Here is a 22,301-nt window from a genome sequence, read left to right on the forward strand (position 1 = left end):
ATGTAGCAGGACAATCAGCTGAGACAGGGATTCAGGAAAACACCGTGAGGGTGGGGAGGCCCTGGCACAGGGTGCCCAGAGAAGCTGTGGCTGCCCCATCCCTGGAAGTGTCCAAGGCCAGGTTGGATGGGGCTTGGAGCACCCTGGGACAGTGGAAGGTATCCCTGCCCATGGCAAGGGTGGCACTGGAGGAGCTTTAAGGTCCCTCCCAACACAAACCAGTCTGTGAGTCTGTGATTAATTTATGGTAGAATAGGATTCAACAGCAAAATGGTCCTGTGTGTAACCAGGGCAGAATGCATCGTGATGGCTGTGGGGCACAGGGAGTCATCCTCCAAATTTCCTTGAATTTATGAGACAGAGATGTGTCTGGAGAGAATGATTTGGGGAAAAAATTACATGTAATAATCGGCTTCCACAGCTGCCAGTCCTTGCTATTTTCATAACAATGTCTGTCACACACAAAATGTAACCCAACAGGATTAATGTACAAAAGGGGCAGATTGCTCCAGTTATTTCTAGAAAACAGTTTCAGAATATCATCCTTTAGACAGGTCCAGTTTGCAACCATAGATTTATTACCAACTACCCATTTTTTGGGTATTCAGCTCCAAAAATTTCTGCACTGGGTTTTGGGAGCAATGACCACTGTTCTACAAACAATTCAGGCCAACTCCTTTTCTGTCAAGATCAGCTTCATCCAAGCCAGCTCTTGGTTGGGGATGTTCCTCTTTGTCCATCCTGTTCAACTCAAGAGATCCCTCAAGAGCACAGGGACTGCCAGAGCACGCTCGGCATTTCCTCTGACTGCACAACTGCCTCATTACACCCCAATCTCCCACAATTTCCTTCTCCCCAACCCTCTCATTGACAGTTTCACAGGTAACTCTTCTCCTTTCCCAGTTTCACAGAAGGCCTACTTTGTTTTGAAAGTTTCTTGAATCTCAGGTAGAAAAAAACCCCAACCAAAGGAAAATTACATTAAATGTTGATGAATCACCATTTTTTTGGTACCAGAAGCTACATATCCTCACCCTCCTGTGTGAATCACCTTTTACTTCCAGCATTCCACATGAGGGATTCCACCCAGCTCATTAGTGGGTGGGTATTTTCAGAAAGTCCAATTCTTTTGGCAGTTGAAATAGGGAATAAAAGCAAAATCCTGATTTCTGCCAGCTGAGGATGACATTCTGAAGAACAACATGAATTATGGGATAAGGCTGAAGAGAGGCTAAAAGTCTGTTTGGGCAGCAGGTGGGTATTCCCAGCAGGCCTCAAAGTGCTGTTCTGTTTGCTTCTCTCATCAAATCTTTGCTTTTGTGGTCAGTTTCAACTCCTGCTAATGTTCTTTTAGGTTCCCTCCTTGCAAATGCTTTTAAACCACAAAACAAGACCTGCAAATAACCTCCCCATGAAGTTTAGCAGGAAAAAAAGACATTCCAGAAAAAACTGCACTGCGTGCCAGATGAAACATTAAAGATCAGGTTTGGCTACAAGCAAGAAAAACTGAGTATGGAACTGAAAAAAGAAAAAGAAGTCAAATTAAGGCTATTCCAGGAAGATATTTGGTTGTTTCAGGGAGGACTTTATTCTGTCTGCAGCTCCCAAAGGTCAATGGGGTCACGTCCCGGACCCAGCAGAGGGTGGGTACTTGAATTTGCCACGTAGTAAATTTCTCCTCAAACCTTTTCAGAATCATCATTCCTCTGGTTAATTGTAACATGGTGGTCTTGTTGAAGGAAGCTTAACTTCACTTTTAACTGTATTTAAAATAAATTTCGGTTAGAGTTAAGATTTTCTGCACAGATTCTGAAGGAATGAGTTAAATCCCTGTCTGTGTCTTTTTCGTATCTTATGCTATACATCATGAATACGATGGAATTAATCAAAAGCTAATTTATTTATATGTCCTTTGAGTGTATGATCTCCATGACCTTGCTTTAAAAAGGTCCAATTTGGCTCATTATTGTTTCAGAAATACATCAAGCAGCTACTGATCCCTCTGACCCCAAGCAGGCAGTACCTTCCAAAGCCCCCAGAACTGAGGCAGGGCTGTGTTTCTCCAGAGGCTCCAGCTTTGAGTGGGAATGCTCTCATTTGGCAGGCACACCATGGACACAGCTGAAGGAGTGTAAGGAGATGGATGAGCCAGCTGCAGCACAGACAGAAATATGGGATTGAAAAACAACTTTGGCATTCTTCCATTTGATACTCCCCTACACAATACCACGCTCGGTACCATGTTTCAGCAGTAAAAGGAGCTTAGAGACCACCCACACCTGGAAATATTTACTGTAACTGTGCATATTTCTTGTCCTCTTGGTAGCAAGGGAAGACGAAGGACAACTGTCTGATCTCAGAGCTGACAGGACGTGGATATCACCACTGGGTTTTGTTTTACTCGCTGCTTTTAGAGCCACCAGCTGCTGCAAATGCTTTAAAAGCAGCAATGATATAATTGGGACCGTTTTCTCCCGAAACAGTGGTGGAAGCTACTTGGACACTGACATTGGAACTCCTTGATGAGCAAAGGTGCAGTTAAAATAGCCCAGCAGTACAGGGCTGGCAGCCAGTGTGGGGACACCAAAGCCCATGTGAAGCGCAGGAGGTGCAGCACTCCCGTGGGAGATGGGGCTCGGCTGACCTGCTGAGGAATTCAAGTCAAAGGATCGAGTGAAGCAGATCCGTGGGCTTTGGTTTATTGAAAAAATCCACCTACTTGTTACAAAAATAGGCAAGTGCCTCCACAGCACTTTGAAGCCTTCAGAAATAAAGCTGACCCATGGCCCTGTGCCCCCAGGCAGGAATGCGGGGGACGGATCTTTTCACACAAACCCAGCCTCCGAAGGTCACTGTAACACAGAAATAGAATGAGGTGAGAAGACATTTCCTGCTTGCCTTCATGCACAGCAGGTGCTTTTGTGTCAGAAGGACAAAGCCTCTAATCCTCTGATCTGCCTCCTCAAATTCTAACAGGATTTTCAGCGCTGGAAAATGCATTTGTGGCCTGGCACAGTAAACCACCTTCAGAAAGTACAAGCAGCTTGAGCTGTTCTGTGATTGACATGGGGGCACCAGGACGAATTTATAAATGCTGAGCCTTTATACATTCATCTGAGTGTTGAAAAATTAATTAAGGTATTGCCATATGGAGAGAAAAAAAAGTGGTTTCATCCAGACTTTCAGAAAACTTGAGGCTACTGGCCTTGGAGCACAACCTTGAACACACTGAGAGATCACTTCAACAGTTTAACCATCTGGAGAAAATCTGAACCCATAAAACTGAAGGACAAAGGAAACAGGGCGATGGCATAGAAGACCAAAATCGTGACATTAAAAATTATATATGTGTATATATAGCTATGGTGACTAACACGTGTATTCGAGGGCTAAGAATTAACATTCCTTTGCTTCTGCAAAAACAAGAAAGCAGGTTTACAGTGCATTATTTTTATACCTGTACTTGTCCTGACGGACACCTTCGGAAGCTGCACAGTCGCCAGCAAAGACTCATTCACAAAGAACACGTGGCAGCTACTGATAAAACACTCAGAGCAGAGATGCTGCAATAGATTATGCTGCTCCTAAGCTTTCACCTGGACAAAAAGAAATCACAGGATCACAGACTGGCTCAGGCTGGAAGGGACCACAGAGGGTCAACTGGTCCCATCTTCCTGCTCAAGCAGGGTCATCCCAGAGCACATGGCACGGTTCTGGAATAACTCCAGTGAGGGAGACTCCACAACCTCTCTGGGCGATCTGGGGAAAACTGTCACTGCACGTTCTCAATACGAATATTTGTGTACTGCTTCAGCTCTCACAGCTCTGCCATCTGATGTCTTCTCTGATGACTGATTTTCCACTTGCGATCTTAAAAAATCATATGCAAAAAGCTCAGTGTTCAACAGCTTTCGATTTGGCTGCTAATGACACATTTTCTGTCAAAACAGACAGCCAATACTGCGTCGCAGCAATTTCTCCATTCAGTCCATCATTCCACCTTTCAGATATTTGATTAGTCAGAGCATAAGCACGTAGTCGAGCCCACTCAACAAGCAACTACACTTGAGCCCAAAATACTTGTACCAGGCAGTGCTCTAGAAACAAACTGCAGCTTCATGGGAGAAAGACACTGATAAACAGGGGGTTGGACCAGGTGGTTCCCAGGAACAGATTATTCTGTTCCGTGAACAAATGAACAATTTCAAAGCCTGCTCCTCTGAATCGTAGCAACCTCTGCCCTGAAGATCAAGCCAGCAAAGCCGCAGCACGGCAGTACCCAGCTGGAGATAAGGATATCTCCCTGGTACTGCTGCAAGAGACAAGCACTGTGACAAGAGACTGGCAGAGCTGGCACTAATAAACAACACAACTCCGTCTCCCAGGCAGCACCTCCTTCCCCAGCTCTACAGCAGCAATTCAAGTGCTACACAGAAAAGATGATCCAACTTTGAACAAGAAAATTATTAACAGTATTAAACTGGATTAATTTTACTCCAGTTATGCCTTTCAGGATACTGATGGAGCCATTAAAATCATTCAGATCAAATGGACATGACCCTCAGATTTACAATTTCCACTCCCGTTTCATAAATAGTGAAAAAAGCATTGGACTAAGGAGAGATGAGTGGATCTATTCTGAGTCAAATAAAATATTGTTATAAAAGCCAAATACTTGGTGGCATTTATCATTCCCTGGGCCAAAATCCCTTATGTCACCCTCTGTTCTACAACACACTGACATACTGAGACATGAACCTTTTTGCCTCTCAGGTTGTTCCCAATGTTCCAACAGCTCTTTGATCTCTTCCTTGTGTACTGAACCCAGCATTAACTCGAGTAGGATACGGTGCTGCCTCCTGCCAGGCATCCATAAACTGCCCTGAGCTGCACACCCAGAAAAAACCTGCTCTGTCAACAATGTCTGACGTTGTGCCAGAGGAGCTACTGCCGCTGCCTTGATGATAAGGCTCCTCTTTTTCCTTCAGTGGGGACATCTGGCTTTTCACGTATGCAGGAAATAGGGTTTTTTCCCCACTTTAATGCAAATGCCCACCTCAGAACCACTGGCTGGGTATTGCCAGCTTGTACACGTGTTCCTCTGGTTACCTGTGAGCAGGTCATTGTTATCAGCAACCCACAAAGGAGCTTCCTCTTCCCCCAAAGCCTCACGAACGGAACAGGACTCAGACTGAGGAGTCAGAGCAGTGACGCTGCATTTCTCCCCGTTTCTGAACAAAAGGATGTTTAAGCCAGGAACTCTGACAGCAACAAGCCTGCACAAGCATTGTACACTACCTTGTTCTTCAGAAACACAACATTATTCAGCAAAATCAAGGCCTGGAATGAATTATTGATAACACGTACACTATCTAGAAGCTTTATGAGCACTAAGCAATCCCCTCCACCTCCCTACATGCTTGAGAAAGCACAGAAAGGGAAAAAATGTCTATTAATTGAAAGACAACAGTTCAGGCACTAAAAACATTAACGTATTTATTGAGGGGGGTGAAAGAAAAAGAAATAGCTGAAGCAGGAAAAACCAGCTCCGAAATCCAAATGGTGGCACCGGGAACCTGGGAGCACCTGGATGTGCACAAACACTCGTGTGGAACATCCCCACATCCAGCACAGGGACAGGGAGGCCCAGGGAACCCCAGGGGCTGCTCAAACCACACTCACAGCTTTGGCACAGAAGAGCATTTTTAACCACAAGTGAACCCTGGGGACTTTTTTACTTTCTGGGAAGTTTTAAGCACAGAGACCAGAGAGGCACTTTAACACATCAAAATGAAGACAGAAGAGTAACATAAAAGCACTTGAAACTCACGGTCCAATGTAGAGACCACCAACATTTTAAGGCAGGATAATAATGAACAGCTGACACAGGCGTATTTTGCAGCTCACAAAAACGAGGAGGAATGGAAGATCACAAGTTTGTCCTCACCAGTTCATCCAGACCTGAGCGCCTCAGCACGAGCACTCACTTGCCCATGAGCAGCCAGACCAAGAACCTTCCCTCAAATTGCCCCCACCCAGCCACACTCACACCACAATTACAGCAGCCCTGGCACCTGATCCCAGTTTCTCTGGGTATATCCCAGGAAGGGATTTAGTAACCTGAGAATGATCTCACAGTGAATTTAGAAACACCTTTCCGAATTTATTACAAAGAAGGATCCTTTGACTTAAATCTGACTCAAAAGAAAACCAGGCTATACCGAGTTCTCCCAGCTCCCCACCTCATGCCTGTCCCCACAAAGCCACACAGTGAAGCACGACCAACTGATCCCACCATGATCACTGTTAACACTCTGGAAGGCATGAGATGTTCACCAGCCTCAAGAGGCACAGCAAGTCCTGCAGCTACTGAGCAATCTGCTGAGCCAACTCCCTCGCTGACCTTTTTGTTACAGATCTGCAAGTTCAAAGGGTGGCATAAAGCTGTCATAAAAACAGATAACTGGCACTGCATCCAGAATTTCTGCAGGGGGAATCCCACCTGAGCCAAATCAGTTACAGAACAGGAGCCATGCCAATCCAAGCAACTGAATGTGAAATGGCAAAGTTGGAAATTAAAGATCCACACGTCCAAACATCTTTCATGACACAGCAGCTGGTACAGGATGCTTCAGAAGTGACTTAGGCACAAAATCAAATGTCTTTTCATTTTCCAGTAATCTGTAGCTTTGAACTTGATGAGCCAACAGGAGACACCCGCTCAGTGAAAAAGATTGGGCAATTTTTTCGTTTTGTTTCACCACATATGAATCAACCAGCAAACCACGGACAAAAGGTCCATGTGAACTACCAGACACAAACTCTGCCCAGGAACTGCCCCGGTCAGCCTGATGAGTTCTCCTCCCCAAAGTCATCAGGTTCAAGAGCCAAAGTGTTCAAAAATCAGGATGAACAAAAAGCAGACAGACAGGATGGAAGAGCTCTGCCTGACCAAACCTGCCCAGTGCTCAGGCAGCGTGTGGCTCTGCAGCAAAGTGATAAACGCCACAGATTCTTAAGTCTAATAAAAGCCACTCCAGCCTACTACAAACACTGTCTTGCACATTGGTTTAGAGCCAATATTGGTTAAACAGTTATAAACAACCTTCTGTTAATTATATATCTTAAAATATACACTCATGCCTTAACAAGTTTTTCACTCCAGCCTTCTGTCCAGATGTGAGCAGGAGCAGAGCCATTGGATCAGCCACAGGCACTGTTTGCAGACAAGTTGTGGTGCTGACTCTCTCTGTGAGCAGCTACAATCTCGGGCTCTGGGAGCTCAGTTCAAATCCAGCTTTCCAGGGTTATTAGACAGGACACGACAGACACAAGAGCACAACCATTTCTAGAGTCAAGGTGAACAAAGATGGCAAAAGCTTTAACCTTAAAGTTACTGTTTTCAGCATTTTTAGAGTGGGAAAAGCTGTTAAATCAAAAATAAAATAAATTCAATGGAACTGAAACAAGAATTTTGGGGACAATCTGAAAAATATACTAACCTGCTCCCTACAGAGCCAAGCTTGTGAAAACACCATCTTAACCAGCCATAAATCTACAGTACAAAAAACCTGGATTCCAGATTAACTGCATTCTACATGGTGTGCAACAGTCCCATATCAACAAAGACAACACTCTGTGTGATCATTTCTTTACACATGTATCACACACATGCAGCACAAATAATCTCTGAAGAGTCTGCACGTGCTGATGTGGAAGCAATACTAAAACACATTCCAGTATTTAAGAGCAAATAAGAGAGAAAAGGCTCAGTGTTGTTTGTCAGAGGTGTCACTGGGGCCTAAGTTACAAATGTGCTTCAATAAAGTGCCTTTGGGATAGGAAAATACATATTTCATCCTAAGGCTTCAGCCTCTCCATCATCTCCTTAGATTTCCTCCTTATGCATAAGCACCAACATGACAGTGACACTATTTAAGCAAATATTTCACATGAAGAACAGATTCAGACTGAGACCTACAGACATTTCCTGCATGTGACAACACAGGCTACAAGAAAACCTCTCCCTGTCCAAAACTAACCCTCTGTGCCCCGAGAGCGAGAGCACAGGGAAAAGGATCCCATGGAATCTGCAAGCACTGCAGAAGCAAAAGGAAGCACAATTCCAATATGTTTAACGACTGAATTAGCATAATGCTCACGAGGCAGAAAGCAGCCTCCCTGACCTTCTTGAAATGCTGACCTGTAACTATTGATGAGCGTTTCCGATGGGTGCTGTGATTCATCCAGTTGAGGAAGGAGTCAAGGAAACATCATTGTCCTGTCAAGTGAGAGCAGGTCAGACACCTCTCCAGCAGCCTGCACATCCACACAGGAATAGGACTAAAACTGTACTTAGGAGAGACACAAAGACCTAAAGTTGTACTGGAGGCTCTGCTGTAATCAGAGTGATTTATTTAATCTCTCCTTCGCAGGCAGCAGCCACAGCAGCTGCAGTGATTTAATTATTTTTTTAAATATTAATTTTGTGAAGAACATTAACTGAACATTATGATGACTTGTAAGAAATGTGATACATAGATCCAAATGTTTTAGAAATATTTAATACTACTTGGCTAAATGAAGGTATCTATTATAGAATCACAGAAGGGTTGGAAGGGACCTTAAAGCTCAACTCATTCCACCCCCTGCCATGGGCAGGGACAACTTCCACAAACCAGGTTGCTCCAAGCCCTGTCCAACCTGGCCTTGAACAGCTCCAGGGATGGGGCAGCCACAGCTTCTCTTGGACATAACTGTTACTGCAGGCTCAAACATGCAAAAAAACCGACACTGCATCATGTTTACAGCAGGAACAGGATCGTATTTAGATAGCTCTGCAACCATCATGCTGCTGAAAACATTCTGATGGCAGATTACACTAATATTTGACATTCAGTAGTGCCAATACAGTAAGACACTGTTTGACAACAATAACAACAGTGACATTTCTGTAAGGTCCCCCAGTTAGGGAGCAAGCCAGCCGTGCTGCTCAGCTTCAGCAGAAAGGCCTGTTGTGCTCGTTTGGGTCAATGAAGAATTCCCAGTGTTCTCATGAAATATCAAACAGTTACAGTGACCAGAAATTCCAACTCTGTTTAAAACACGTCCTGGCTTTGCTGGGCTCGTTATGGATGAGGCAGCTTTGTCCATCGAAAGCCTTGTATGGTTGAACATACTCCCAGCAGATAAACATCCCTCCTAAATGTTGGCACAACTCCCTCCCTGCGAGGAGCCGCCCGTGCTAGGGCTGCACTGAGACAGCCAGGCCAAGCACGGGCTGAAGGCTGAGCTCATTAAAAGAGCAGAATAAAGACAAACTTCAAATTCCGCTCCTGTTTGTGCCTTTCAAAGTCTCACCAACACTGTAAAATAACGATCATCCTCATTTTATGACAGCAGGAATAACCAGTTTTAGAACTTGACATTTATTAACATCACTTGTTGAAAGGCATTGAAAGCACATATTTAACCAATACTGTGATTACAAAAACAGTCACTATGAAAATATAAACAGAAGAGGCCGCTGTGTATGGCAACAATGTTGCAGCACTAAAAGCACACACAAATCCTCCTATTTTCATGCACTTCACTAAAACACTGGCAGCTTCCTACCCCTGGAAACTACAAAGGGTAAAATGGTTCGTAACTACCAGAACCAAAGACAAACTAACAAAGCACAGCTTGAGCATCTTCACTTCCTCTCCTCCTCCCCAATGCACTAAACCCATGTAGCTCAGATTCAAACAACAACAAAATGCAGCTAACTTCTTTTTCTTCTCTCTTTGCCATCCATCTCCTCAGCATCCTGCAGCAGAGCTGGAGTTGCCCGTTTGGAGCACAGGCACTTCCCGGAGCTCCATACAGGAACTGGGTCAAGCCCGGAGCTGGAGTTAGCAGCCCACTCGGCTCCCGGCGATTCCCAGCCCCCAACCAAATGAAAGGGGTGTTTTGACCTGGAAACAAGCCTCAGATCTCCTCCCTGCCCACATTAAAGCTCATCTAATTGTGTACAGTAAGACAAGCCTTACTCCAAAGCTGCCCGTGCTGCAGCATCTCTCTTTGGAAGAGCTGCTGGAGCGCACACACTTCTTCCCTCCAAGTGAAAACTGGGGAGATACCAAACCTCCGGCAACTGAATTTTTTTTTTCTGCTCGTTACACCAGCCTAATGACCATCCTGACTCGTAATTACTACAATAGTAAGAAGCTTTCAGTTCTCACACTGCTGCAAGACCAACACTATCTCCTTTCAGGCAAGCAGCAGCTTTACTCTAGGCCAAAACTGAAGTTTTGGCACTTAATTCTGGTTAGAACTTTTAATGAACAGCTCTGTAAGTGGCTTTAGAGGAGTTCAGATCCCCCACCCCCAGCGTTTAAGTGTGTGCTCATTGGACATGACTCAACCACAAACAAGCAGTGTTTTGGATAATAACCCTCTGTGCCCTGGACTGCTCAAACTGCATCACCACAATCACACAACCCTCAGAAAACATTCATTTCCTCTCCTCAAGCGTGTTTTGTAGAGATGAAGAGCATAAAAAGAAAACTCAATTCCCATTGTCTCAACGTAAGTGTAAGGCATTCAGGAACGGCAAAAATATGTATTAATGATCTCCTATTTATATAGATGCACTGAAAAATATCCCCAAGCTGTTTGAAAGCTTCTTTGTTTGCAAAGTTCCAGCATTACAGGTTCCCAGAACAAACCACAGACAGCGAGAACCAAGAAAATACATCTCCTTCATTTGAGAAAAGAATCTAAAGATAAAGTATGTGCCCAGAAACAGCTTAATTTTAAGAGTCTGAATTCTTTATGCCTAGGCCTGAGGAAAATCATCACCCAGTAGACTTAAATATCCTTTTGTGATCAGATGTTCAGGTCATACCAATCATGAGAATAAAAGGGAAGCATTAGGGGTTTTTTAAGCAATAGCTGCAAATAGATAAAACAGCCACCACACTAAATATAGTGCGTTTTGGCAACACTCAATATCCAGGTTTTCATAAGAATTTGGTTTTCCTGCCAGTTAACAGAACCCAAGACATGGAAAGTCCTCTTCACCCACAGAAGCCCTCTCAAGGCAAAGAGCAACTGACTTGCTCTGGATTTGTTACTTGTTAATTTTTGAATTATTCCTGGAACACAGCTTGAAAAGAATGGCCTGAGAGTTCAGAAGTTCGTGTATGTCCTTCAATCTCACTGAGAGTCAATGAAGGACAAGAGAACAGAGAACCAACCTCACTTCTAATCCAGCAAGCAGAGCATCTCCTTGGAATCACAGATCTCACTGGAAGCACATATCCAGGCAACCCAACAGCCAATTCCTGGACATTTTTAGGAAAAGTCGGCACATCCAGCTGCCTAGGGCAGGTGCATCTCGAGTTTGTCAAGCATGAAGTCTTCTAGTTAAGCTGTTAAACCTACCAGGCTGTGGTCCCTCCAAGGAACATGATTAGGATTCAAGACTGGTTGCTGTGGAGAGAATTCCACAGCTCTCCCAACGCTATTACTCCGGTCTCTTTGGCTGCGAGCTCAAGACAACCACGCAGTGGTTTACACTACAAAGGCTACTTCCACAACCAGGGACTCATCATTTAAAGAGATTTCTGAAGCAAAAGCAAAAAGTCTATGGCTTTCGCCCTACAATGTCTTTGGGCGATTCCTACACACAAAACTAAAAACATTGCAACATTCCCAGGTTCCAGTCAGCCCTGTGCACCAAACACAAACCAGTGATACAGACTGGGCTCACAGCATCACCACAAGCCTCATGCCTGGGCTTGCAGGATTAAGCATTTATTTCAGTCTCACTTTTCCAAGCAGCCCATGGCACATAGCAGCATCTCCTGCTCTGTGAATGGCCCCGTAAAGGATTCACTGGAATGGTTCCTTCCTCCCCAAATGCTGCCTACTACTTGAGAATTGAACAAGCTGCACCCGCCCGAAGAAATAAATTTATAAAATCAATGAGCAGAAAAGCTGCAGCACTGCAAACCTCCCTATGACCAACAGCATCATGTACATTTAGCCAGCTAGGGAAGTGAAAGACTTCCAACTCATGCAAGAAAATGTCCCACTAAAAGAAACAGCTTGAAAATCAGGAAAGAACAGTGACATTACACATAAATGGATGCAGAACACTCCAATCTGCATTTAGACACACCCTTTTACTAGTCAAATTTTTCACTAACTACCCAGCACACGAGTCAGCATGACCAATGCATGTGCCAAAGGACACTTCCCCTGGATAGCCAACAGTGCCAAGTTACCAACTTCTTTGGAGTCTCAATTCGAGAAAACACACCATAGCTTAAAGAACTATCTTGATCTATGAAACTTCCCAATAAGAAACCAGTATAATTTTTAAACACACGAGCAGCCAGGAGAAGTCACAACTGTAAGGTGTCCCTAACTGACATGCTCAAGAAAATCCTCTCTGACAGGATCCCGAGTCCTGTCCCTGATGGGCACAGCACTCCCCACAAGCAGCACTACACCAAAATTTTCAAGACTGTGGGAAGTATTCTTATCTCTGTTTACAAGCTCAAGGACAGACAAATCATATCAATTTGATTCTCATGTTACTTGGAAAACCTGCCAGAAGGGAGGAAGCTCCATGAGCAACGAACAAACACAGAGTAACCCCAGGGCAAGGACCAGGGAGGGAAGAGCAACACATTGCACACCACGGAGACTGAGCTCCTCTTTTACCCTGCAGTAACCAAACACGTGCAAAAGAGAGGGCAGGTGACAGGACTGGTTTCAAAATTATCTAATAGCCAGAGAAACACAAGTGCTGAATGGAGCAGAGTCCAGGACAACACCCAAGCGAAATCACAGAGCTGTGCAGAGTCGCAGGAGTGGGAATGCCTGAGCTCTCTGTCCACCTGGGACCTGCTGGTCAGGACTTGCTTCTTTCACATGTGGTCTGAATGTCACCTTGAGCACACAGGGCAGGAAGGACTGGTTAACTTATGAAACACAAAGTCTGAAATTCCTGCTTTCAATAAAATCTATTTCCAAGTTGTAACTGGTTTTTTTTTTTTCCTTTGGTAGAAATCAGACACTTGGGGAAGCCTATTGCCACTGCCAGAGGAGTCTGCACACACAAGGGGCTCAGTTAACACCCAAGGTGATGGTGCTGCACATGGCTGAAAACAGAATTTAAAAAAAAAAAATATCCTGCAGCTACACAAAGCCTCAGTATGGCAGAGGGAAAAACTGCTTCATCATCAGCCATGGAAATTTTCTGAACCCCTGGTTATCTCGTCAGTCCAGAGCTGGGTGAGGAGGAGCACAGATGGGTACTGTGCCCTTTCTCCTGCCATGAGAGTGGCAGCTCCAGAACTGCAGCGTGAGCACAACCCTGGGGCTGGGGCCGTGCATGTCCTTTACTGCCACATATAAAATGAGACAGCAAAAAATGACAAACCAAAGTATTTGAGTTGGAAACAGTCCTAGACTTTGCCTCCTTTTACAGACTTTCCATACTGTGACACTCCAGAGTGACTTGGGTCTGTGTCTTCTATATATTGGGAAAGGAACATTGATCTTAGAATTAGCTCAGGGCACTGTCTGAACCAGAGGAGAAGTTTACACACCTATTTTCAATAAACTCTACACCTATCAAAAGGGAATTACAGGCTGTGAGGTTTATTTAAATAGGATTCCAACCTCCTTAACCACTCTGAAGGACAAAGGCTTTAGAGCTTTACTTGCTAATAAATATCCCCGGTAATTTTTACTGGAAAAGGCAGAGCATACAGTGAAGAAAATCCTAACCCAAAAAAAATACCCCAAAAAAGCCAAAAAACGGGGGAAAGTTTGTAAATTCTTGCAAGATTTTTTTTTTTTCTGAGAAAGTCTTTACCTGGATTAAGCTGCCAGGCAACTTTATTAGCATTTCTGCCACACTGTCTGCTTCCCCGCCACTCCCTGCCAACGTCACAGGAAAACAAAGAAAACTCCCATTTTCATGTGGTCGTTAGAAAGATGCAAATCCTTCTGGTTTGTGGAGGAGAGACAAGGAAAAGAAAATGCCATCAACCTTCAGCTCTGGCAAAAAGTACCTCAGAAGCAGCTGAACAACTTCCCAGTTACCCTGGAAACAGAGTTTACCCCTCAGCAGACGGGAAAATTGCCCGCAATTACCACCCTGGAGAAAAGCACCAGTTTGGACAAAACATCAATTTCTGTTTGCTGCAGCTCCTTTAATGCGATCCCGGTAATTCATCATGAGCAATACTGGATCTGGAATGGAATTCTATTACCAAACCCCAAAGACTCTGAGTTCTATTACCAGACATGTAGGTATAATCAAAGGTTAGGCTATCTCCTAATGGTACAGAAGAGCTCTGCCATCTGCCAAGTGTGATTTCCCCTAATCCCATTGCCCACACACAAATCAGAATCACCCGGATTACGCCACAGAAATAGAAGTCAAGTCAATACCTGAATCCACGGGATTAATCTCCCACCTCCAGACAGGAGAAAGGCAAGAACAGCAACAATGCTGTAGGCAGGCTCAGGAAGGCAAAGCTTTCCACCCGACTCCAAACAGCACCACACAGGAAATTCTGGGATTTCACTGATTAGCTTCACCCGTCCAGAATCCCGGTGCTGCTCCCTCCCGAATCTGAGCGCAGAACTCTGTGCAAATTCAGGGAACTGACCTCCACGTGATCTTTTGGACCAGCTATTTCCACCCAGAAGCAGCACTCCAGGTCTCTCCACGCACATACAAACCGCTCGGATTTGGAGTTAGGAGGAAAAATTAACAAACGAGCTGCATATCACGAGAACAACACAAATCTGGCCATCCAAGTGCTTCCAAAACAAAAATATATACCCCGAGCAGGGAGGTTGGAATGAGATGAGCTCTAAGATCCTTTCCGAGCCAAACCACCCTGAGCTTCTACATACACGCGATGCCAACAAGCAAAGCTATGTGCATCTTCAATTAAAAAGAAGCAGCGTGATGACTTTAAACTGGCACTTCAAAGTAATTGTAACGAGCAGATAATATATTTCCTGAAATCCAAGGCATAAAAGAGTCACATACCATTCTTGGCAATGCCTGAATCCCTCCTGCTCTGCCCAAGGAGCCGTCGCCCGGCTGTAAACCAGGGGGGAGAAGGGGGGAACATCTTTATTTGTCCATTTAAGACCTCCAAGCACATTATCATCCCTAATCCAGCGAGGAACAGATAATTGCAGCCCTCATGGATTACAAAATTACGCTCTAATCCTCAGAACCACCAGCACACCACCATCCACCAAAACCCACCTAACAACCCCTCCCCACCTCACACCGCTGAATTAGAACCACAGAACGGGGTTTTTTCGAGGGGGGTTTTTCCCCTCTTTCTAACACACGAGGACACGAGCCCTTGGCTCTGACGCAGTGAGAAAGAAGCAGCGAGGAGGTCCGGCACCAGGGCCAGGGGCCATGCGGGAGCAGCCACAGCACCGCCGGCACGGGACCCGCTCCCCGCTTCCCCGGGGCCGCGGAGGAGGAGGCCGAGGCACCCCCGGGGAAGCGGGGATGGGGTTCCCATGCCGGCCCTAAGGGTGAGCGAGCACTGTCCGCCTTTGTCCCACCGCCGCCTCGCCCCTCACCGTGGCCTCACCAGCAGCACTTACCCAGCCAAACCACCGGCTGCTCCCTCCGCAAAACCGGGCGCCGGCTCCGCCGCACCGGGGAAGTTGCTTGAAGTGAAGTTGGGCGCGCAGCGGCCTTTCCCCCGCGGCGGCGGCGGCGAGCGGCGGCCGGGCACGGCCGGGGGGCGGGGCGGGGCGGGCAGGGGGCCGTCCCTCCGCGCTCCCCCGGAGCGAGGGGCTGCGGGAAGGCGGCGGGAAGGCGGCGGGAGGAGGGAATGTCCCGCCCCGGTGCCGGTCCGGCCCCTTCGCCCCGGCGGCCGCGGGGCCCCGCGGGAAGCGCCGCTGTTGCCATGGTGACCGCGCGGTGCGGGCCGTGGGCGGGGCTCCCCCCGCGCAGCGCGCTCGCGATTGGCTCCGCCCCGCTCCACCTGCTCCGCGGGGGGCGCGGGTTCGAGTCCCGGCCCCGCCGTCCCGAGGGACAAGGGGTGGGTGTGGGTAGTGTTGGAAAAGGTGGGATATGTCAAGATTATCTTATTGTGTCCAGTTCTGGACAAGTGCAAGTAAAAAAAAAAAGAGCTACTGGAGAGGGTCCAGCAGAGGCCACAAGGATAATGAGGGATCTGGAGCATCTCTGTGATGAGGAGAGACTGTGGGAGCTGGGCCTGGTCAGTCTGGAGAAGGGAAGGCTGAGACAGAACCTCATCAATCCATACAAACATCTCAAATCTTGTGCCAAAGAGGATGGTGCCAGACTATTTTCAGTGGTGCCCGGTGAAAAGGAGCAATAAACTGAAACACAAAAAGTTCCACCTCAACTTGAGGAAGAACCTCTTTCCATGAGGATGGCAGAGCACTGGGACAGCTGCCCAGGGAGGGCGTGGAGTCTCCCTTTCTGGACACATTCCAAACCCACCTGGATGCATTCCTTTGTCACCTGCTTCAGGTGACCCTGCCTTGGCAGAGGGGTTGGACTGGATGATCTCCAGAGGGCCCTTCCCACCACAACTGTTCTGTGATTCTATGATTGTAATCAGTGGAACAGGCAGCAGCTGCATCCCTTAGTCAAGGACACCCTGAAACTATCAAGCTTTAAGGACCTAAATTAATTTGTTGATGTATGTTTATGTAAACATTGGTAACTTTCAAAGCCCATATATTCTATAGCTGAACTATGTTTGTTATAATAATAAAAATCATGCCTACAGGTCAAAAAGACCCTGCCCAGGTGAAGACCCTTCCCCTGAGCATGTGGAGAAGCAACTTGTATGGAAATTATTGGCCAATCCTAATAAAGGATTGTGCTTGTAAAGTTACTAACTCTGAATTTCTGTGTATAAATAATAGCAGGAAAGTCTGGTGGGGTGTGCTGGATTTGAGGAACACACCAAGCACCGAGGCTGCACAATCCTGAAATAAAAAATCAATGTCTCTCTCAAGTGTGTCGTTATTGGCTTGTCGCACACCAGGTAAGAAATCCAATTTTGTGGCCACCAGTTGCAGCCCCTTGGCCACCACTGTCCTTCTGTCACCCTCAGGGCAGCACAACTGTGGAGCCCAGTCCAGGGAACATTGCCTCAGAGCAGGGAGCATCAGAAAGGCAGCATTTCCCCTCAGACCATGGAGTGTTCCTCCTCAGTCCCCTCCTGAGGAATGGCACCGGAGTCACTGGATCCGCCTGCTGGCATCCTCTCCATGCCACAGCTGCCACAGTTCAAAAGCTCCAAATGCTGCTTTTTGTCATTACCAAAGGTGTGGTTCCCTGCTGAGGAGTCCAAAGTCGGCTCCGAGGTGAGGCCGTGACTCACGGCAGGAGGAAGGAGAGTGTGGATGATGGGCTGGCCATAGGCCAGGGTGATACCATGGCACATGGAAAACGCATCTCCATGTCCTCAGCCAGCTCTTGGCAGGACAGGGAAAGACCAGGCAGCTGGTCCTGTGTCCCTGCCCTCCATGGGGAACTCACTCATCTGCCTGTAACCAGCCCAAATCTCCTTCTCTTGCAGGCACGGGGGTCCTGAACCAGTGGGGCTGCTGGATCTCTCCGTGATCCATTCCAAGGGAGCCATACAGAGTCACTGTAGCTGCTCCTTAGCAGGTGCATGGATGGAAGCAAGAGGAAAGGTGTCAGCAGCAAAAACATCCAGCCCTGTAACAGCAGCAGGAATACGGAGCTTGCCTCGCCTCCTCTGTCCCCACCCACATCCCATGTAAATTAAGATCGCTTTCCCACAGCTTCCCCCCTTGCTCCCAAATCAGGATAATATAGGTGTTTTCCCCACCTTGGCAACCCTTTTATCTTCACCACACAAAGGGATCCCAATTCCATGACTCATTTGCCTCTTGCTTTTCTAGAAGCCAAGCCATAACCCATCCCCTCAGCCACCCTTCCCTGCCAGCACCTTCCCTGCAGCTCCGGCGCAGAGGAGGGCGATCCATGACTTGGACCGGTGCCTCTGCAAGGAGGGTGTTCCTGCCTCTTACACCTCTTTGAAGCGGTTCTTGTTCCACCCATGGCTGGGAACCCCTGCTCCAGCACACGGGGCTCTCAGCAAGTCATAGAGAATGAGGAAAGTGCCTGATCAGTTATTCAGGAGCCGCTTAATGGCAGCTCCCTCCACAAAAACACCTCCACAGTGACAGAGCCAGAGAACTGGGCATGCCAGGCTCCAGAGGCTCCATAGCCCTGGGAGCTGCATTCAAATGGATGCTTCAAGAGAGCAGCCGTGTTCCCAAGGAGCTGCTGTCTTGTTTCCCGCTGTGTGAGGAGGAGCCTCAGCGGGTGCCTCTGTGAATTCCCCCAGGAGATGAGACCTGGGAGCTTCAAAGTGGCCACAGAAACTCGGGCTGGTTCAAGCTGTGGCAGGCCCGGGGCAGGAGCAGCTCCGGCGGGATGGCAGCGCTGCGGGGCAGTGCTGGGCACGGAGCAGGCCCGGGCCCGACCGGTGTGGGGCCGCAGGGGCCAGATCCTAAGCCTCTCCTGGCCCTTGTTGTCCTGGGGACACCCCGAACCTGTGGGAAAGGGAATGACTGTAGTGCGGGGCCAGCGCAGAGCAGGGAACTGTGGGACCAGCAGTGCTGCACGGGGAGACGAGAACCCCCCCCGGCCATCACAGCCCAGCCCTGGCACCAGGCAGGAGAATTGCCACCCCAGTGCCACCCCAGTGCTGCCACTCCCTTAGAATCATAGAATTATTTGGGTTGGAAAAGCCCTCTGAGACCATTGAGTCCAGCTGTTCCCCCAGCACTGCCCAGGCCACCATGTTCCCAAGCTCCACATCGACACATCTGGTGGATCCCTCCAGGGATGGGAACTCCACCACCTCCCTGGGCAGCCTGTTCCAATGCCTGACAATCGTTTCTATGAAGAAATTTTCCACAATATCCAGTCTAACTCTCCCCTGGCACAGCTTGAAGCCGTTTCCTCTTGTTTTGTCCCTTGTTCCCTGGGAGCAGAGCCCGACTCCCTCCTGACTGCACCCTCCTGTCAGGAAGTTGTGGAGAGCCAGAAGGTCCCCCCTCGATCCTCCTTTTCTCCAGGCTGATCTCCCTCAGGTGCTCCAGACCCTTTCTCAGTTCTGTTCCCTTCCCTGGACACACTCCAACACCCCCAGTGTGCGTCCTGCAGTGAGCAGAGGCCAAGGACAGGACCTGGCATGTTTCACAGCCCTGGCTCCTGGAAAGGTTCTTCCCCTGTGCTCTGTCCCCACCTGAGACCCTACAGGAATCTTTCTCCCACTGAGTTTATCAGCACGTAGCAGAGCAGAGGTGACCCCAATAGGGGCAGAGTTAAATGCAGAGCCCTGGCCTCTCACCCCATGTATATGAATTAGGGCTGTAATTCCACCCTGCAGTGTGGCTGGCAATAGTGAACAGACACTGCCAGACCCATCTCACAGACATCTGAGCTTTGACCCTCTGTTTTATGACTTCACTGGAGCCATCAGTGGGATGACAAGCAGCAATATGCAGTGAAGGAGTGCCTGCACATGGAAAAGAATGACAAGCCCCGTATCTGTGAAGTTTCCATTCTTCAGATACAGTTTTCAAACAAAAGGCTCCACTCCTCCGATGAGTAATGCCACTGTTTCTCCTCTCCACCATACAATTAATTTCCAGGCTGGGATCTCTTCAGAATTGAGCAAAGAATGGCATAAACCAGGGAATATCAGGGAATGTTCCGTGCACCAGTGGGGCTGCTCTGGTGATTTAGCTCCTCTCACACAGTCTGTCAGTGCCCTGCAGTGGAGAAATGGGTTAATTGCAAATGGCACATGGACACTGCCCATGACACACCTGCACACCTGAGGGCAGGGACAAACACCGGAGGGTCACAGGCAGACCCCCCAGCCCCTGCTCTGTCTCGGCCCTGTCCCACCCCTGCCTGACTTCGGCAGGTGCGACAAGATCCCCTCCTTTGTTCCAGCCAGGAAAAGTCTCCGTCTCTTCCTGCTGAGCCAGTTGCTCCTGTTAGGAGACAAGGTGGAGGTGTATGCAAAAACAGCCCATCTGGGGCAGGGGGAGCACTGATCTTCCAGTGTTCCCCTGCTACCCTTCCCAGGCCCACGTGGTGTTAAAAGGCTCTGGCCCTCAGCAGGGAAGTACTTCAGTGTCTTGCCTTGCAACCTTCCACCAGGTAGCTTCTCCTACAAAAGCCAGAACTATTGGTGACAGCTCAGGATGGGCCCCAGGAGGAAACAGGCAGGAGCTCCCCACACACACCTCAGGCACTGAGCACTGCAGGAAGGTGCTCCACTGCCCACCACATATAATCTGCGTAAAGGAAAGCAGGAAATCCTCCCACTCCCCATCACCACCACAGCAGCTGTCCTTAAAAGCTCCTTTCCCACCTCTTCATGCTCATCCACCATGGAAATCAGTGCAGAGCTATACAGAGAGCAAGTGCCTGGCTCAGAGCACAGGGAGGGCACAGCCCTGGCACTGCCTTCCCAATAAAACCCCACTGGCCATGGGGCCCCATTGCTGCCTCTCCCATCCTCAAGTTTGACTCAGGAACAGGTCTGGGAGAAGGAAGGCAGGGGAGAGAGTCTTGATTTAAAGGGAAGAGTCTGTGAAACACACAGTCCAATGTCCTTGTGAAGGCTGAGCTCTGCCAGACCCTGGAAAAAGCATCTCCCCTCCGAGGGAGCCCAGGACCTGTGGGATTACACCGTGGTGTCCACACAATATTTCTCCCTCCAGAAAGGAGAAATTTGGGAAGGCAGAGACTGTCAAACCTCAGCTGCTGAAAGCAGCCATAGCCAAGAAACAAGGATAATTGAGCGTCAAATTTGTATGTATAATGCTCTCCAGTAGGAAGGAGTTGTTAGATTGCACCGTCACGGAGGTTTCAGTGCAACAGAGGGAAGAACTGGTGGGTGTGGGATTGTTGCCAGTTATATAATCCCTGGTGGTTTTGCCTGCACTGGTTTGGGTGAGGACATGGCCCCATCCCGATCTCAGTGCTATCAGCAACAGCACGTGGTCAGACTTGGGGGGCTGTGGGGAGAACAAAGGGATGCAGATTTCCTGGGAGTCTGCTTTTGTTTTCCCAAGCAGAAGAGTGACTCAGATTTCAGCGCACTCCTGTAACTCAGCCAACAACAACACGTCCTTAGTCACGGCGATAAAGCCGAGGATCTGTGTTCCATTTGCTGAACTAAAAAAAGCTCAAACTCATCCACCCAAGGGCCAGGTCAGTCACTAAACCAGACACTGCGCTGAACCCCAAGCTGAGCACAGTGACGACAGCATCTTCCTCCCCAAGAGCCTCACTGAACTCCTGGAAACTGCTCAGAAAATCCACTGAACCAGCACGGATAATCTCGGTGCTGCACTATCACAGAGAGCTCTCTGATAACTCCTAAGCACTCACATGTCATTCCAACACGGCTGCCAAAGCCTTGCAGAAATGCTTTCACTTCCTGAGAAATGCTCCAGGAAAAAGCACGGTACTTCCTTGTGCTTAAGGACCGGACTAACACATCCCTGTGCTGTTGTCTCCTGGATCTGAGCTCGTTTTTCATGGCTGTGAGGTACATCCACAGCTCATTGCAAATGCCAGAGCATGGATTGCTCCACCTCAGTCATTGCACTCAAAAATTGCGAGCAAAAGTAGAACTTAAACTGACAAAGGGAAGGTGTGATTGAATTTTAGGAAGAAATCCTTCTCTGTGAGAGTGGGGAGGCCCTGGCACAGGGTGCCCAGAGAAGCCGTGGCTGCCCCATCCCTGGAAGTATCCAAGGCCAGGTTGGACAGGGCTTGGAGCAACCTGGGCTAGTGGAAGGTGTCCCTGCAAATGAGATGGGCTTTGAGGTCCCTTCCAACCCAAACCACTCTGTGATGCCCTGAGGCTCCCAATCCCAGGCTAGCAAAATCCCTGTTGTAGAGTCCTCCAGCCCCCAGTGCTGCTGGGCTGGGTAGGAACCCAAGGCTGTCAGCCCTTTACCCTGCATCACTCAGGTGGTGGTGCCTGTGCAAACTGGGCCTCTCTGCAGGGTTTGCCCAGGCATTGCTACAGCTGTGGATCAGCCTTTGAATTTTCAGCTTCATTGTCCTTTGGAAAAGGCCTCTCTGAAATACGTGCTGGAGCACCTTAAGGCGGCAGAGGGAGTGTGGGGTGTTGCCAGGACAGCACCCACCTGGGCAGATGTTTGTGCCAGGACTCAGCATGTCCATTCATGCATGTTAACAAGGGCTA

General features: G+C 48.1%; 1 protein-coding gene across 5 annotated transcripts in view; it reads right to left on the reverse strand.

Annotated features, from left to right (window-relative positions):
- KIAA1671 (KIAA1671 ortholog) overlaps window positions 1-15,793 on the reverse strand; it is a 65,792-nt gene extending 49,999 nt beyond the window's left edge. Inside the window, exons 1-4 of one of the 5 annotated variants that reach the window (XM_042035186.1) lie at window positions 15,646-15,793; window positions 3,458-3,596; window positions 2,720-2,852; window positions 2,024-2,152 (exon numbers count right to left, since the gene is read on the reverse strand). The gene's annotated coding sequence lies outside the window, so the exon portion shown is untranslated. Of the gene's footprint in view, window positions 1-2,023; window positions 2,153-2,719; window positions 2,853-3,457; window positions 3,597-8,203; window positions 8,282-15,064; window positions 15,119-15,645 lie in introns of those variants that run through there. The other 4 variants (XM_042035188.1, XM_042035189.1, XM_042035187.1 and 1 more) reach the window with 4 other exon arrangements.
- Between the last annotated feature and the right edge of the window lie 6,508 nt (window positions 15,794-22,301).

This window comes from Corvus kubaryi, unplaced genomic scaffold (assembly GCF_017639235.1).
Source record: "Corvus kubaryi isolate FWS band 111438036 unplaced genomic scaffold, C.kubaryi_AGA036_p1.0 37382, whole genome shotgun sequence".
In the NCBI taxonomy this organism is placed as follows: domain Eukaryota; kingdom Metazoa; phylum Chordata; class Aves; order Passeriformes; family Corvidae; genus Corvus; species Corvus kubaryi.